This window comes from Nicotiana tabacum, chromosome 20 (assembly GCF_000715075.1).
Source record: "Nicotiana tabacum cultivar K326 chromosome 20, ASM71507v2, whole genome shotgun sequence".
Taxonomy (NCBI): Eukaryota; Viridiplantae; Streptophyta; class Magnoliopsida; order Solanales; family Solanaceae; genus Nicotiana; species Nicotiana tabacum.
Genome location: NC_134099.1, coordinates 101,236,339 through 101,251,634, shown reverse-complemented (window position 1 = coordinate 101,251,634; position 15,296 = coordinate 101,236,339).

The following is a 15,296-nucleotide window of genomic DNA, read 5'->3' as shown; positions in this document are numbered from 1 at the left end:
AAGGCTTATGATAATTTCTTGGTAATTGACCATTGTGGAGTATTGGCCTAAGTTGAGATTCATTTTTGTAAAGTAACTGTTGAAACGAGATTGGTTATAGTTGATTCCCTTGCCGGGATGTTATTGTTTATATTGTTGATTCCTTTGTCGGAGCGTATTGTTTCTATTGTTTGGGTGAGGAAGAGTGTAAAGAACGAAGAGTGATGTCGTGCATGATATTGTGAGTTAATCTTAATGCACGAAGGGTGATGTCGTGCCGATATTGTGAGTGTTAATGCACGAAGGGTGATGTTGTGCCATGATTTGAGAGTTAATGCACAAAGGGTGATGTCGTGCCGATATCTTGAGAGTTAATGCACGAAGGGTGATGCCATGCCATGATTATGAGAGTTAATGCACGAAGGGTGATGTCGTGCCGTTTCCGTTGTTTCATATGGTGAGAACGAGGGTAAAAGCACGAAAGGTGATGTCGTGTACGTGTTACTATTTTCCTTATTCATGCCAATTTAACTATGGTGTCCTTTATGCTTTTCTATTAGTTTATTGTTAGAATTTGATATTCCTCGCAGCATATCCCCTTCCCATCTTATTCTGTTGATTCCTGTTATTATGGTTCTGTTTGCATATGATTTAACTGCACAGGTTATATGGTTGTCGTGCCCTAGCCTCGTTACTACTTCGCCGAGGTTAGGCTCAACACTTACCAATACATGGGGTCGGTAGTACTGTTACTGCACTCTGTACTCTTTTGTGCAGATTTCGGTGCCGGACCCGCTGAGTAGCTAGGGTAGCTGCCTTCAGTCCAGGGAGACCAAGGTAGATCTGCTGGCGTCCGCAGAGCCTGAAGTCCCTTCCCTGTTTTAGCTTTCTGCTGTCTCTTTTCATTTCGAGAACAATTGTACTTTTCTTTCTAAACCAGTGTTTGTAGAAATTCGTAGATGTTCGTGAAATTGTGACACCAAATTCATGGGTAGACATCTATTGGATTATTTGAATTTGTTATAACACTTCCGCACTTTTCATCTACTTAGCTTTAGTTACTGTTTATATCTATTTGGGTTGATTGCTAATGTGTTAAAATCATAGTAGTTGGCTTGCCTAGCTTTTAAGAGTAGGCGCCATCACAACTCCCAAGGGTGGGAAATCCGGATCGTGACAAGTTGGTATCAAAGCCCTAGGTTGCCTAGGTCTCACAATCCACGAACAAGCTAGGTAGAGTCTGAGAGATTGGTACGGAGACGTCTGTGCTTATCCCTAGAGGCTACAGAGTTTAGGAAAACTCACATCTATTTTTTCCTGTCATGTGACTTGATTTCTCAATGCTAATTGGACATCCACTCTGTTCTTTTGCAGATAGTGAGAACACATACCGCTTCATCAGTTGACCAGCAGCCTGAGCCCCTAGTAGCAGCTCCTACGAGTTGACAAGGCCGAGGCCGTGTTCGAGGCTGAGGTAGAGGTAGGACTCAGCCGAGAGCTCGAGCAGCAGCACCAGCGGGCGGAGCCTCAGGTAGAGTTCGAGGAGGAGGTTCCGGTCCAGATAATTCCAGCAGAGCCAGCTCAAGTTCCAAAGGGGTTCATCGCCACCCCGGTACTCTAGGATGCTTTGGTCCGTCTAGTGGTCCTTATGGAGAGTGTCACTCATGCAGGCATATTCCATGTAGCACTAGTTGTCTCTCAGGCTGGAGGAGGAGCCTAGACTCCTGCTACTCGCACTCCGGAGCAAATAGCTCCCCAGTTTCAAACTCCAGCAGCTCAGCCAATTGGGGTAATTCAGTCGGGTGTTGTAGCACAGACCGGAGATGGAGCAGCCATGTATGCTAATGCCTTGTGGAGACTAGACAGGTTCACTAAGCTTTTTACTACCACATATGGCGGTACATCTTCAGAGGATCCCCAAGACTATCTGGACAACTGTCACGAGGTTCTACGGAACATGGGGATAGTGGAGACCAATGGGGTCGACTTTGCTGCTTTTCATCTGTCAGGTTCCGCCAAGACTTGGTAGAGGGATTATTATTTGGCTAGACTAGTTGGGTCGCCGGCTTTGACTTGGGATCAGTTATCTCAGTTATTTATGTAGAAATTTCTTTCTATCACTCAACTATCGGAGGTAGTTTGAGCGTCTCCAGCAAGGTTCTATGATTGTCACTCAGTACGAGACCAGATTTATTGACTTGGCCCGTCATGCTCTTCTTATACTTCCCACCGCGAGGGAGAGGGTGAGGAGGTTTATTGAGTGATTAGCTCAGCCTATTAGATTGTAGATGGCTAAGGAGACAAGGAGTGAGATTTCTTTCCAAGATGCGGTCAATGTGGCCAGGAGAGTTGAGATGGTTCTAGCTCAAGGGAGAGGTCAGGGGTTTGACAAGAGGCCCCGTCATTCTAGTCGATTCAGTGGTGCCTCGTCTAGAGGCAGGGATTCTATTGGTAGAGGTCATCTTCCCAGGCCGTTTCATTCAGCACTACAGACTTCTCACGGTGCTCCAGGTGGTCGTGGTTCTCATATGCAGTACTCAGATTAGCTACCTTACAATGCATCACCAGCTCCTATCAGTGCACCTCCGCTCCAAAATTTTTAAGGTGGTTACTCAGGCCGTCAGGGTCAGCAGTCCCAGCAGCCGAGGACTTGTTATACTTGTGAAGATCCGAGGCATTTTGCTAGGTTTTGCCCTCGAGCATCGAGTAGTTCTCAGCATCAGGGTTCTCGTGCCATAGTTCAAGCACCGGGTGTTCCACTGCCCGCTCGGCCAGCTAGAGGTAGGGGCCAAACAGCTAGAGGTGGAGGTCAAGGTACTAGAGGTGGAGGTTAGGCTGCTAAAGGTGGAGGCTAGCCAGCAGGAGGCCGTCCCAGGAATGTAGTTTAGAGTAGTGGGGTCCAGCCCCGATGTTATGCTTTCCCAGCTAGGCCTGAGGCCGAGGTATCCGATGTCGTTATCACAGGTACGGTTTCAGTATGTAGTAGAGATGCTTCAGTTTTATTTGATCCAGGGTCTATATACTCCTATGTGTCATATTATTTTGCTTCGTATTTGGTTGTGCCTCGTGATTCCTTGAGTGCTCATGTATATGTGTCCATACCGGTGGGTGATTCTATTATTGTAGATTGTGTCTATCGCTTGTGTGTGGTTATTATTGGGGGTCTTGAGACCCGTCTAGATCTCCTACTTCTCGACATGGTCGATTTTGATGTCATTTTGGGGATGGATTGGTTGTCACATTATCATGCCATATTGGACTATCACGCCAAGACTACAACTTTTAGCCTTGCCGGGTTTGCCTCAATTGCAGTGGAGAGGGACTCCTAGTCATTATATCAGTAGGGTTGTTTCTTATATGAAGGTTCAGCATATGGTTGAAAAGGGGTGTTTGGCTTATTTGGCATATGTTCATGATTCTAGTGCTGAGGTTCCTTCTATGGATTCCGTGCCAGTTGTTCGGGAGTTTCCAGGGGTTTTTCCTGCAGACCTACCGGGGATGTCATCCGACAGGGATATTGACTTTTGCATTGATTTGGCTTCGGCACTCAGCCCATTTCTATTCCGCCATATAGTATGGCCCCGCCAAAGTTGAAAGAGTTGAAGGAGCAGCTGGAAGACTTACTTGACAAAGGCTTTATCAGACTAGTGTCTTGTCATGGGGTGCGCTGGTGTTGTTTGTTAAGAAGAAGGATGGGTCGATGAGGATGTGCATAGATTATCGGTAGTTGAACAAGGTCACAATTAAGAATAAGTATCCATTGCCGAGGATTGATGATTTGTTTGATCAGCTTCAGGGTGCCAAAGTATTTTCAAAGATTTATTTGAGATCTGGCTACTATCAGTTGAGGATTAGGGCATCTGATATCCCTAAGACATCTTTTCGCACTCGGTACGGGCATTATGAGTTCTTAGTGATGTCATTTAGGTTGACAAATGCACCAACAGCTTTTATGGATTTGATGAATCGGGTGTTCAATCTTTATCTGGATTCTTTTGTGATTGACTTCATTGATGATATTTTGATCTATTCCCGCAGTTGAGAGGAGCTTGAGCAGCATCTTCGAGTCGTTCTTCAAACTTTGAGAGATAGTCAGTTGTATGCTAAGTTTTCGAAGTGTGAGTTTTGGTTGAGTTTGGTTGCCTTCTTGGGTCACGTTGTATCAGTAGAGGGTATTTAGGTGGATCCGAAGAGATAGAGGCAGTCAAGGACTGGCCTAGACCCACATCAGCTACAGAGATCCGAAGTTTCTTGGGTTTGGCAGGTTATTACCGTTGGTTTGTGGAGGGATTCTCATCTATAACATCCCTGATGACCAGGTTGATCCAAAAAGGTGCCCAGTTCAGGTGGTCGGACGAGTGTGAGGCGAGCTTTCAGAAGCTCAAGACAGATTTGACGACAACGTCGGTGTTGGTTTTGCCCACATGTTTAGGGCCATATACAGTATATTGTGACGCATCTCGTATTGGACTTGGTGCGGTGTTGATGCAGAATTTCAAGATGATTGCATATGTTTCACGATGTTGAAGATTCACGAGAAGAATTATCCAGTTCATGATTTGGAGCTACCAGTCATTGTTCACGCGTTGAAGATTTGAAGACATTATTTATATGGCGTGTCATGTGAGGTGTTCACAGATCACAAGAGTCTATAGTATTTGTTCAAGCAGAAGGAGCTAAATTTGAGGTAGAGAAAGGTGGTTAGAGCTATTGAAAGACTATGATATTACCATTTTGTATCATCCGGGGAAGGCCAATGTAGTGGTCGATACTTTGAGTAGGAAGTCAGCCAGTATGGGCAGCCTTGCGTATATTCTAGTCGGTGAGAGACCGCTTGCTTTGGATATTCAGGCTTTAGCCGATCAGTTCGTGAGGTTGTATGCATCTAAGACCAGCCGTATTTTAGCTTGTACAGTCGCCCGGTTTTCATTATTTGAGCGTATCAGAGATCGATAGTATAATGACCCTTATTTTCTTGTCCTTAGGGACACAGTGCGGCACGGTAGTGCCAAGCAGGTTACAGTTGGAGATGATGGAGTTTTAAGGATGCAAGGTCGAGTTTGTGTGCCTAATGTGGATGGACTTCGTGAGTTGATTCTAGAGGAGGCCCATAGTTCCCGGTATTCTATTCATCCGGGCGCTGCTAAGATGTATCAGGACTTGCGACAACATTATTGGTAGAGGAGAATGAATAAGGATATTGCTGCATATGTAGCTCGGTGTTTAAATTGTCAGCAGGTAAAGTACGAGCATCAGAGACCTGGTGGTTTGCTTCAGAAGATTGAGATTCCGGAGTGGAAGTAGAGTAAAACTAGCAGGTAAAGCCCTGCATCAATAGACGACCAATGACCTTCTTAGTCTAACTCCTAACTGGCTAGTCTCACTCTATTGTGCTGTAGAAATATTCACAACTCTCCCCTAACCTACAACCTTAATACTCGACCTCCATAATTCCCTGTCAAGGGTCATGTCTGACCAAGGTACGCAGTTTACCTTGCATTTATGGAGGGCAGTTCAGCGTAAGTTGGGTACACGTGTCGAGTTGAGCACAACATTTCATCATCAGACGGACAGATAGTCCGAGCATACTATTCAGATTTTGGAGGATATGCTCTGAGCATGTGTTATTGACTTTGGAGGTTCGTGGGATCAGTTTTTGCCATTAGCAGAGTTTACCTACAACAACAGCTATCAGTCGAGCATCCAGAGGGCTCACTATGAGGCATTATATGGTAGATGGTGTCGATCGCCAGTTGGGTGGTTTAAGCCGGAAGAGGCTCGGTTGTTGGGTACGGATTTGGTATAGGATGCCCTGGACAAGGTTAAGATAATTCAGGATAGGCTTCGTACAGCTCAGTCCATGCAAAAAAGTTATGCCGACCGTAAGGCTCGTGATGTGGCATTCATGGTTGGAGAGCGAGTATTGCTTCGGGTATCGCCCACGAAGGGCGTGATGAGATTTGGAAAGAAGGGCAAGCTAAGCCCTAGGTTGATCGGTCCTTTTGAGATTCTTGATCGAGTGGGAGAGATGGCTTACAAACTTGTGTTGCCACCGAGTTTATCAGCTGTGCGTCTAGTGTTTCATGTGTCCATGCTTTGGAGGTATCACGGCGATCCATCCCACGTGTTAGACTTCAGCACTGTCCAGTTGGACAAGGACTTGACCTATGAGGAGGAGCCGATAGCTATTCTAGACCGACATGTTCGTCAGTTGAGATCGAAGAGTTTCCCTTCAGTTCATGTGCAGTGAAGAGGTCAGCCTGTTAAGGCAACGACCTGGGAGTCCGAGTCCGATATGCGGAGCCGATATCCCCATCTTTCCCCGACTTAGGTACTTTTCTATATCTGTTCAAGGACGAACGGTTGTTTCAGAGGTGGAGAATGTGATGACCCAAAAGGTCATCTCTTATTTTAGAAGTCAAATCTGCATCCCGAGGCCTTGGAAACCTCCTTTTATCTCTCCTCAATTTGCGCGCGCAGTCCAGGCGTATATCCGGAAAGCCCTTATGTGGAAATTTGAGAAAAATGCTAAGTTTTGCCTTTAAAATAAAATTAAGTTGACTTAGATCAATATTTTAGGTAAACGAATCCAGACCCGTATTCCGACGGTCCCATAGGGTCCGTAGTAAAATATGGGACTTGGGCGTATGCTCGGAATCGAATTTCGAGGACCCTAGTTTGAGAAAAGAATTTTGAAAGAATATTATTTGCTGGAAAATATAAAGACTTTTGGAAATGAAATGATGTGTGTTCTTGATAGTATCGGGCCATATTTTGGTTTCGGAGCCCGGTACAGGTTTAAAATAATATTTAAGTTGAATATGTGAAATTTGGTAAGAATCAGAATTGATATTATATAAATCGGACCTTAGGTTGAGAAAATAAAAATTTTGAACTATCTTATGAATTTCATGAATTTGAGGTTAAATTCGTAGTTATTGATGTTGTTTTGATGATTTGATCGTACGAGCAAGTCCGTATGATATTTTTAGACTTGTGTGCATGTTTGTTTTGAAACCTCGAGGGCTCAGGTGAGTTTTGGATAGACCACTGAGTGAGTTTGGACTTAGAGAAAATTGTTGTTGCAACTGGTATGTGTTGCAGGCTCTGATCTCGCAATTGCGAGGTCAGGCTACGCAATTGCGAGACCAACAGGCTTGGCAATTGTGAGGGCTTGATCCCATTTGCGAAGAAAGCCCAAGCCTACCTTGTTCGCATTTGCGAACTTTCATTCGCAATTGTGAATCCATCAAGGAGGGACAGTCATCGCAATTGCGACAAAATGCTTGCAATTGCGAAAGGAGCAGACATGCATTGGACGAGATTTCAACTTCATTCTTCAAATTTCGAACGCTAAGCATCCCTAGGCGATTTTTCAAAGACTCAAACTTCTCCAAATCATAAGTAAGTGATTTCTAACACATCTTCTTCAATCTAATTCATCTTTTTACATAATTTCACTTCAAAATCTAGGGTTTTTCATGGGAAATTGGGTGTTTTTGGGTAGAATTTTGGATTTTGGAATTTTGGGGATGTGGACCTCAAATTGAGGTCCGATTTCAAAACTAATTGTATATTTGAGTTCGTAGGTGAATGGGTGATCGGGTTTTGGTTCGAACTTCGGGTTTTGACTAAGCGGGCCCGAGGTCAATTTTTGACTTTTTGGGAAAAACATTGAAAAATCTATTTTCATGCATTAGAATTGGTTTATTTATCATTTATTAATGTTATTAAGTAAATTATGACTAGATATAAGACAATTGAAAGTGGAACCGAGAGGTAAAGCGGTAATTGAGGCTTAATCTTGTCCATGGAATTGAGGTAAGTGTTTGGTCTAACATTAGCTTGAGGGAATAGGAGTTGTGGTCTTATTTGCTATGTGTTAGTATTGAGTACGACATATAGGTGTGGTGACGAGTATCTATACGTTGGTGTCAAGCATGCCTGTAAGTCTAATACCATGATTGTTGTGACTCTATTATGCATTGTTCATGCTTAAATTGATAATTATCAATGTTGAACAAAGCTTATGATAATTTCTTGGTAATTGACCATTGTGGAGTATTTGCTCAAGTTGAGATTCATTTTTGTAAAGTAACTATTGAAACGAGATTGGTTATAGCTAATTCTCTTGCCGGGATATTATTGTTTATATTGTTGATTCCCTTGCCGGGACGTATTGTTTCTTTTGTTTGGGTGAGGAAGAGTATAAAGCATGAAGGGTGATGTTGTGCATGATGTTGTGAGTTAATGTTAATGCACTAAGGGTGATTTCGTGCCGATATTGTGAGTGTTAATGCACGAAGGGTGATGCCGTGCAGATATCTTGAGAGTTAATGCACGAAGGGTGATGTCGTGCCATGATTATGAGAGGTAATGCACGAAGGGTGATGCCGTGCCGTTTCCGTTGCTTCATATGGTGAGAACAAGGGTAAAAGCACGAAGGGTGTTGCCGTGCACATGTTACTGTTTTCCTTATTCTTGCTGATTTAACTATGGTGTCCTTTATGTTTTTCTATTAGTTTATTGTTAGAATTTGATATTTCCCCCAGCATGTCCCCTTCCCATCTTATTTTGTTGATTCATGTTATTATGGTTTTGTTTGCATATGATTTAACTGTACAAGTATATAGTTGTCGTGCCCTAGCCTCGTTACTACTTCGCCGAGATTAGGCTCGACACTTACCAGTACATGGGGTCGGTTGTACTGATACTGCACTCTGCACTCTTTTGTGCAAATTTCGGTGCCGACCCGATGAGTAGCTGAGGTAGCTGCCTTCAGTCCAGGGAGACCAAGGTAGATCTGTTGGCGTCCGCAGAGCCTGAAGTCCCTTCCCTGTTTTAGCTTTATGTTGTCTCTTTTCATTTCGAGGACAGTTGTACTTTTCTTTCTAAACCAGTGTTTGTAGAAATTCGTAGATGTTTGTGAAATTATGACACCAGATTCGTGGGTAGACATGTATTAGATTATTTGAATTTGTTAGAACACTTCCGCACTTTTCATCTGCTTAGCTTTAGTTACTGTTTATATCTGTTTGGGTTGATTGCTAATGTGTTGAAATCATAGTAGTTGGCTTGCCTAGCTTTCACGAGTAGGTGTCATCACGACTCTCAAGGGTGGAAAATTCGGGTCGTGATAATTTTTCAACAATTTCATATTCCTATCACACAACGCCTCCACGTTAGTAGAAGACTACCTCGCATTTCTAAAGGAATATCAGAATGCTCATCTCCTTCATCAATCTCTGCAGTAATGTCTTCATTAGCATAATAGTTGAATTCTGTATCGGTAGAAGAATGCCATAGGATGAAATTATGTATAACCATGGTAGTTATAGCTAGATGATTCTGAGTGTCAAACTTGAAAGATGGTATTGAGCGTAAAATAGAAATACTTTTAAATATATAAAAAAATCGTAAAAGAAATAGTTAAGTATGCTTAAATTCTAATTCAAAAAGAGTAACTAATTATTAAACACAAAATGTATAATTTATTTATTTTAAAAAAAAATTAAACTAAAAAAAATTAATTAGTACCTAACCTTACTAACTTTGTCCCAAAATGCCAAATGACCTATTGTGAGGCTGCCACTTGACTTAATGTGGATGCATTTTCTTCTTCTTTTGATAATATATAGATAGATTATGAAATGCAATTGTAAATTTATTACCTATTTGTAAGTCATTTTCACAAATTAGATTTGATAATTGTTTTAAAGATTCGGGAACTAATGGCATATAATAGAAGAAATTATAAATGATTGTTTGTAGGAAGAGAATTAATAATTTGCTTTAGTTTGAAAAAAGAAGAAGATAATTTAGAAAGTTACAAGACATTACACAAAGAAAAATAAAAAACAAGAAATGTCAATAAAAATTTTGGAAAGTTACAATATGATTCATATATATGATATCTTTAATTTTAATAGAATGGTAAAAACTAGAAACAAAAATGAAAAGAAAAAACTAAAATTAATAAAGGATAATTTGAAAATTATAAATTTATGGTGAGGATAGTTTTATCTTGAATAAATTAATTTTCTACTTCTGCTTCTTAGAAGAAGCTAGAATTTTACTGCTTCTGCTGCTGGCCAAAAGTACTTTTGTGTATTGGCCAACAATTTTTAAAAAAGTACTTTGGGGGGATGGGGGGGGGGGAGTACTTTTGGCATCCCAGAAGCTTGGGCAAACATGCTCTAAGTATATTTTTCTCAAAAGTGTTTCTCAAAAAAGTGTTTCTAGGAATGAGCTACTTTTCTGCTAATCCAAAATTGCTTCTGCTTCTACTCAAAAGCACTTTTTTTTCTTCTAAAAGCTCGGCCAAACACCTCAACTTTTCAACAAAAAAAAAATACTTTAAAAAAACGCTTTTTAGGTTGGAGAAGCTTGGCCAAACAGGCTATAAGTCTAGTGATCGATATGGTGGAACTTCTGCTTATCAATTCTCGGTGTAACATATTAATTTCATTAATTAATTGGACTAGAATAGTTTGCAGAATGGGGTCATGTTTTCTGGATCTTTTGATTTTATCTTTAATTTTCAATAAAATTAACTTTGAATAAAACTGATTCATTTATGAATGCATTAGGTACGTTTCTTGTTAATCAGATTTTGGTAATTTTTATAATAAATTACATCATATAGCATTACTAGAATAAACTATATCATATAGCGTCTGTTCGATAAAGTAGACTGTAGAGTCTAAAATCAGTACTTGGTACATTATTCCTTGTGTATCACTATTTGCAATTATCACTTGTTTTTCCTTTGCAATTTTTGTTGTTTCAATTTTTTGAGATTGGAAAAACTTTCATATACTATAATTAGCGGTGAAGCCACATGGTCATAAGGATGGTCAACTGACCACCCTTTGTTGAAAAATTGCAATGTATATATAAGTAAAAAGATACATTTTAGAAGTATATAACACATATTGAACATCTTTTATCGGGAATTTTTTTTCATTTCTTTCAAATTTCAATACTCTTTGGGTGGCAGATATCTTACCATTCTTGGTCGTAACTTTTTATAGTGAACCTTGCATTCCTTCATTAAATATTTTTTTTATCATCGTGGCTCAGGTGGTGTTATTTGATAGGACCAAACCTGTTGTTGTATGTGAAAGTAGAAAAAACAAAAGAAAGAAAAATCAAAAAGAGATGAAAATATGATGTAAGCGCTTACATCGACATTCTTGTGATGTAAGCGCTTACCTCAGCATTCTTATGATGTAAGCGCTTACATCGGCATTCTTATTATGTAAGCGCTTACCTCGGCAGGGCATTCAAATGCTTATAAATAGGGGTCTACATTTTCATTTGTAGATCATCCCAAAACTTCTTCTTTCTCTCTTCAATTAATAAAGAGCTATTCTTTGTGTGGCCGTGGAGTAGGCAAAAATTGCCGAACCACGTAAATCTTGTCTTGTCTTGTGCAATTTATTGTTTCTCTCCTAAATATTCTTTTCCTTCTATTATCTTGACACGCTTCCTCAACATTATTGACGTAAAAAAAATTATTCAAGAAACATCAAACGGACTTCACGAACATGTATTGTGCACCTCTTGGGCCTTCTAGCTCTATGAGTTGCATATAGATTGACATATTCATGAGGCTGCAAGGCAGTTCTTCTTGGTGAATCAGTGCTTGCGATTTTAGAAAGTCTAATGACAACTTAAATTTCATCATCTCGGCTATTACTGAATATGAGGTGGGCTTCATATTAGGCTGGTCCTTCTTTCTTATGCTACTTATATTATTTTTATTTTTAGATAGTAGAGGTAGTAGACTTGATTTCTCTCAAGAACTATTTGCATGCACGATGCTGTGAATCTGTCAGTTTAAGAAAACTAGTAAGCTAAATAAAGAGGTACTTATCTGATTGCATGAGAAGCTTAATTGCTTCACTTTTAATTAGATTGACTTGTGCTTATTATCTATTCTTTGATTACAGTGCTTTCACGTGCCAACTAGTATATACCTTGCCTTGCTTCACTTTTAAGAAACAAATTAGCACAAGGTGAACGGAAGAAGTTACCAGAGAAGACTAAATACATACACAACCTCCTAAATTTGTCCGATTTTTTTATTTAGGCACTTGAACTCGAGCTTCTACCTATTGAACACCTAAACTCTTCTAAAAGTGTGTCAATTATACACATTTTATTCAGACAACCAAAATATAAATGTGTGCATTTCACACGCAACCGACACGGCAAAAAGAACCAATGGTAACACATGGATTCATCTCTCTATCCCTCCATATTTGCTTCCAATTTCTTTGTAACTTTTCCTTAAAGTTCTATAACTTGCAAATAATGAAATTCAGTCCTCCATTGTGGTTCTATTCCTTCATATACGAGCTTGTTTGGATGGTTGTTACCTTTTGTATTGTATTGTATTGTTACTTTAAATATAATATTTGTTTTAATTGTTAATTACTCAAATTTTATTGTATTATATTGTTAAATTCGTCGTTACGTAATCACGAAAAGTGCCACTTTATGGAACGACCGATTTGGTGAGATCGCGTTATTCCCTTCTTTTTTCTCTCATCTTTGCCCTTCCATATTATTAAATAATTTAATTTTATCCTTTACCCTACTTTTTTATACAATAATTCTATTTCGTGCTTTAATTACTTTTTCTTTATAATATTGCAAGTTTATTATTCATAGTATTGGAGCATGACATTATGAAATGATGAAAAATAATACAATTTGTCTGAACATTGTATACATCAAAATGATACAGTACAATACTATATGATGCATTATGAAACAATACATAACAGCCATTCAAACAAGCTTTATCTTTTGCCCCTGACGTGTGATTTTCCCTTCTTACCCTCCCCTTCTTTCTATGAGCATATGACCTTTTTATTGTGATTTTAGGGTATCTCGATTTTGTGTTGAATTGTGAAGCTTAAGTTTTTATTTTTTTAATATTAAAACTTCAATGACCTTTCTCTTAATATTTGGTTAATGAAAATTCTTATCTTATCTCCCGATAGACAGGAGAAAAGGTGTTAGCTTTCGAACTTCATCTATTTTAGTGTTTGACTGAATTGGAGCCATTAGTTGATTGATTTTAGACACTAAGGGGTCGTTTGGTAGGGTGTATAACAATAATGATGAATAGAGTGTATTAATAATACAGAGATTAATAATGCATGTGTTAGTAATGCCACTAAAAGTCGCCACAAAAAACCTAATTTCTTGTAGTGACTGTTTGGTATGGTGTATTTAAAACTAAAATACATTGCATAGTTTTTTTAAAAATTAGTTGTTTACAAAAATTTCCTCTATATTCTTTAGCTTAAAGGGACTTTTAAGGATAATTTTATCTCTAATCATGCTAATGCATGCATTAATAGACTCGGTATTACTAATAACATAGTTTTCTATGCATTAGCCATATATAGGATAATATCAAATAGGATGTGTAACTAATACATGTATTAGTTATACATAGGTTGAAAAAGTATACTAAACAAGGTATTGCTAATACACAAAGCTAATGCATGCATTATTTTCTCTAAGTCCCTCTTCCAAACGACCTCTAAGTATAGAATTTTGCTGGGTTTTGTTTTCATCTTTGTTAGGTATTTGTCATGATTTTCTTATCATATTTGGTTTTCCTATCTTTTGAAAGAAAGAACAACATATTTACCATAATTGAGTTTTTCTTTTCTTAGAAGGAAATTATAAATATCCCATATTTGGTTAATCTTTTTTCTTGTAGGAAAAGCTTTGGACTTCTATAAATTGAGAATCATTCCTTCTCATTTAGCAGCATCCACAATTAGAAATATAGAGTTTGGGAGTCTTATTTAGGAGGAGAATTTTGGGACAAGTATCAGCTTGCTACTTGTGTTTGCCTATTCATGAGGCTGTTCTTTCGATATTTTATACTCTCTTTTATATAGTGGATTGCTCATCTTCGCTTGCGGACATAGGTCAACTGACCGAACCATGTTAAATGTTTGTGTCTCTTTTGACATATTTCTTTTTTGTTGTTTGATTTATCGTCGCTAAAGATTTATTTTACTAGCTTTCGCATGACACCTGATTATTTCGATCCTAAACAAAATAAATTTCCCTAAGATTTTTTTCAGAGTGTTCTTGGTGGGTGGAGTTTTGGTGGGAAAGTAAGAATTCGGTTTTTTGAAAACTTCCAACGAGTTGATCCGCCTTCAAGCAAAAACTGAGAAAAAACAAACAAAGAAAAAAAATGGAAAAAGAGAATGAGAGAGAAAAAAGGGAAGAAGAATTAACCATTTTTGAGATACTCCACTCGAGAGTGCAAACTACGCATTTGCCATATCAGCAAAATGTGTTTAATTGACACATTTTTGAAGGAATTTAGGTGTTTAATAAGTACAAACTCGAATTTAAGTGTCTAAATGAAAAAGTGGGATAATTTTAGGAAGTTGTTTATGTATTTGGCCTACTGGAGAATGGAAACATGAAACATAAGGAGTGAAAATATGCCTACAACTTCGACATCAGTTCAACTATATGACGAGGAAGTGAAAGTAATACCTAGGAGTGGCAAACGGGCGAGTCGGGTCGGATATGGTTCGGGTTGAAAATGTGTAATGAAAAGATGGATCAATTATCCGATCCGACCCATATTTTAATACGGATAAAAAACGGGTTAACCGGCGGATAATATGGGTTACCCATATTATCCAAGACTTCTTGTATATGATCACTTTTGGGAGAATTCTTAGTCTCTCTAACTTGAGGAACCCCCAATTTGAGGCTTTACAAATGTAAAAATTAGATCCATTGGTTATCCATGGTTACTCAATGGTAATCCATTTTCTAAATGGATAATATGGTTCTTATCCATATATGACCTGTTTTTATAAAGTTCATTATCCAACCCATTTCTTAGTGGATAATATGGGTGGTTAACTATTTTTTTGAACCATTTTGCTACCCCTAGTAATACCCAAAGCTCCTGTTTAAACTGTTGCCTAAATAAAAACGCAAAAAGAAAAAAAATCATAGCTAAATAAAGCCAAGGGTATAATTATAAACAAATATTTTATTTTAATTTATGTAATGTATATTAATTTCTAATATCATAAACCAGATATTCAAAGAAATAATTCATGCATAACTAATACCTACATAACTAATTATTACATAATTAATCCCTACATTATTAATAGCCGTATAACTCCAACCAACAATGATCCTAAGTGTTAATATATCATTACACTCGATTCTGTACTTAATGTGCAGATTATTGTAGCAAGCAAATGCTTTATTCCTAAATTTGGATTCAGATTCAAGTGCCACTTTTA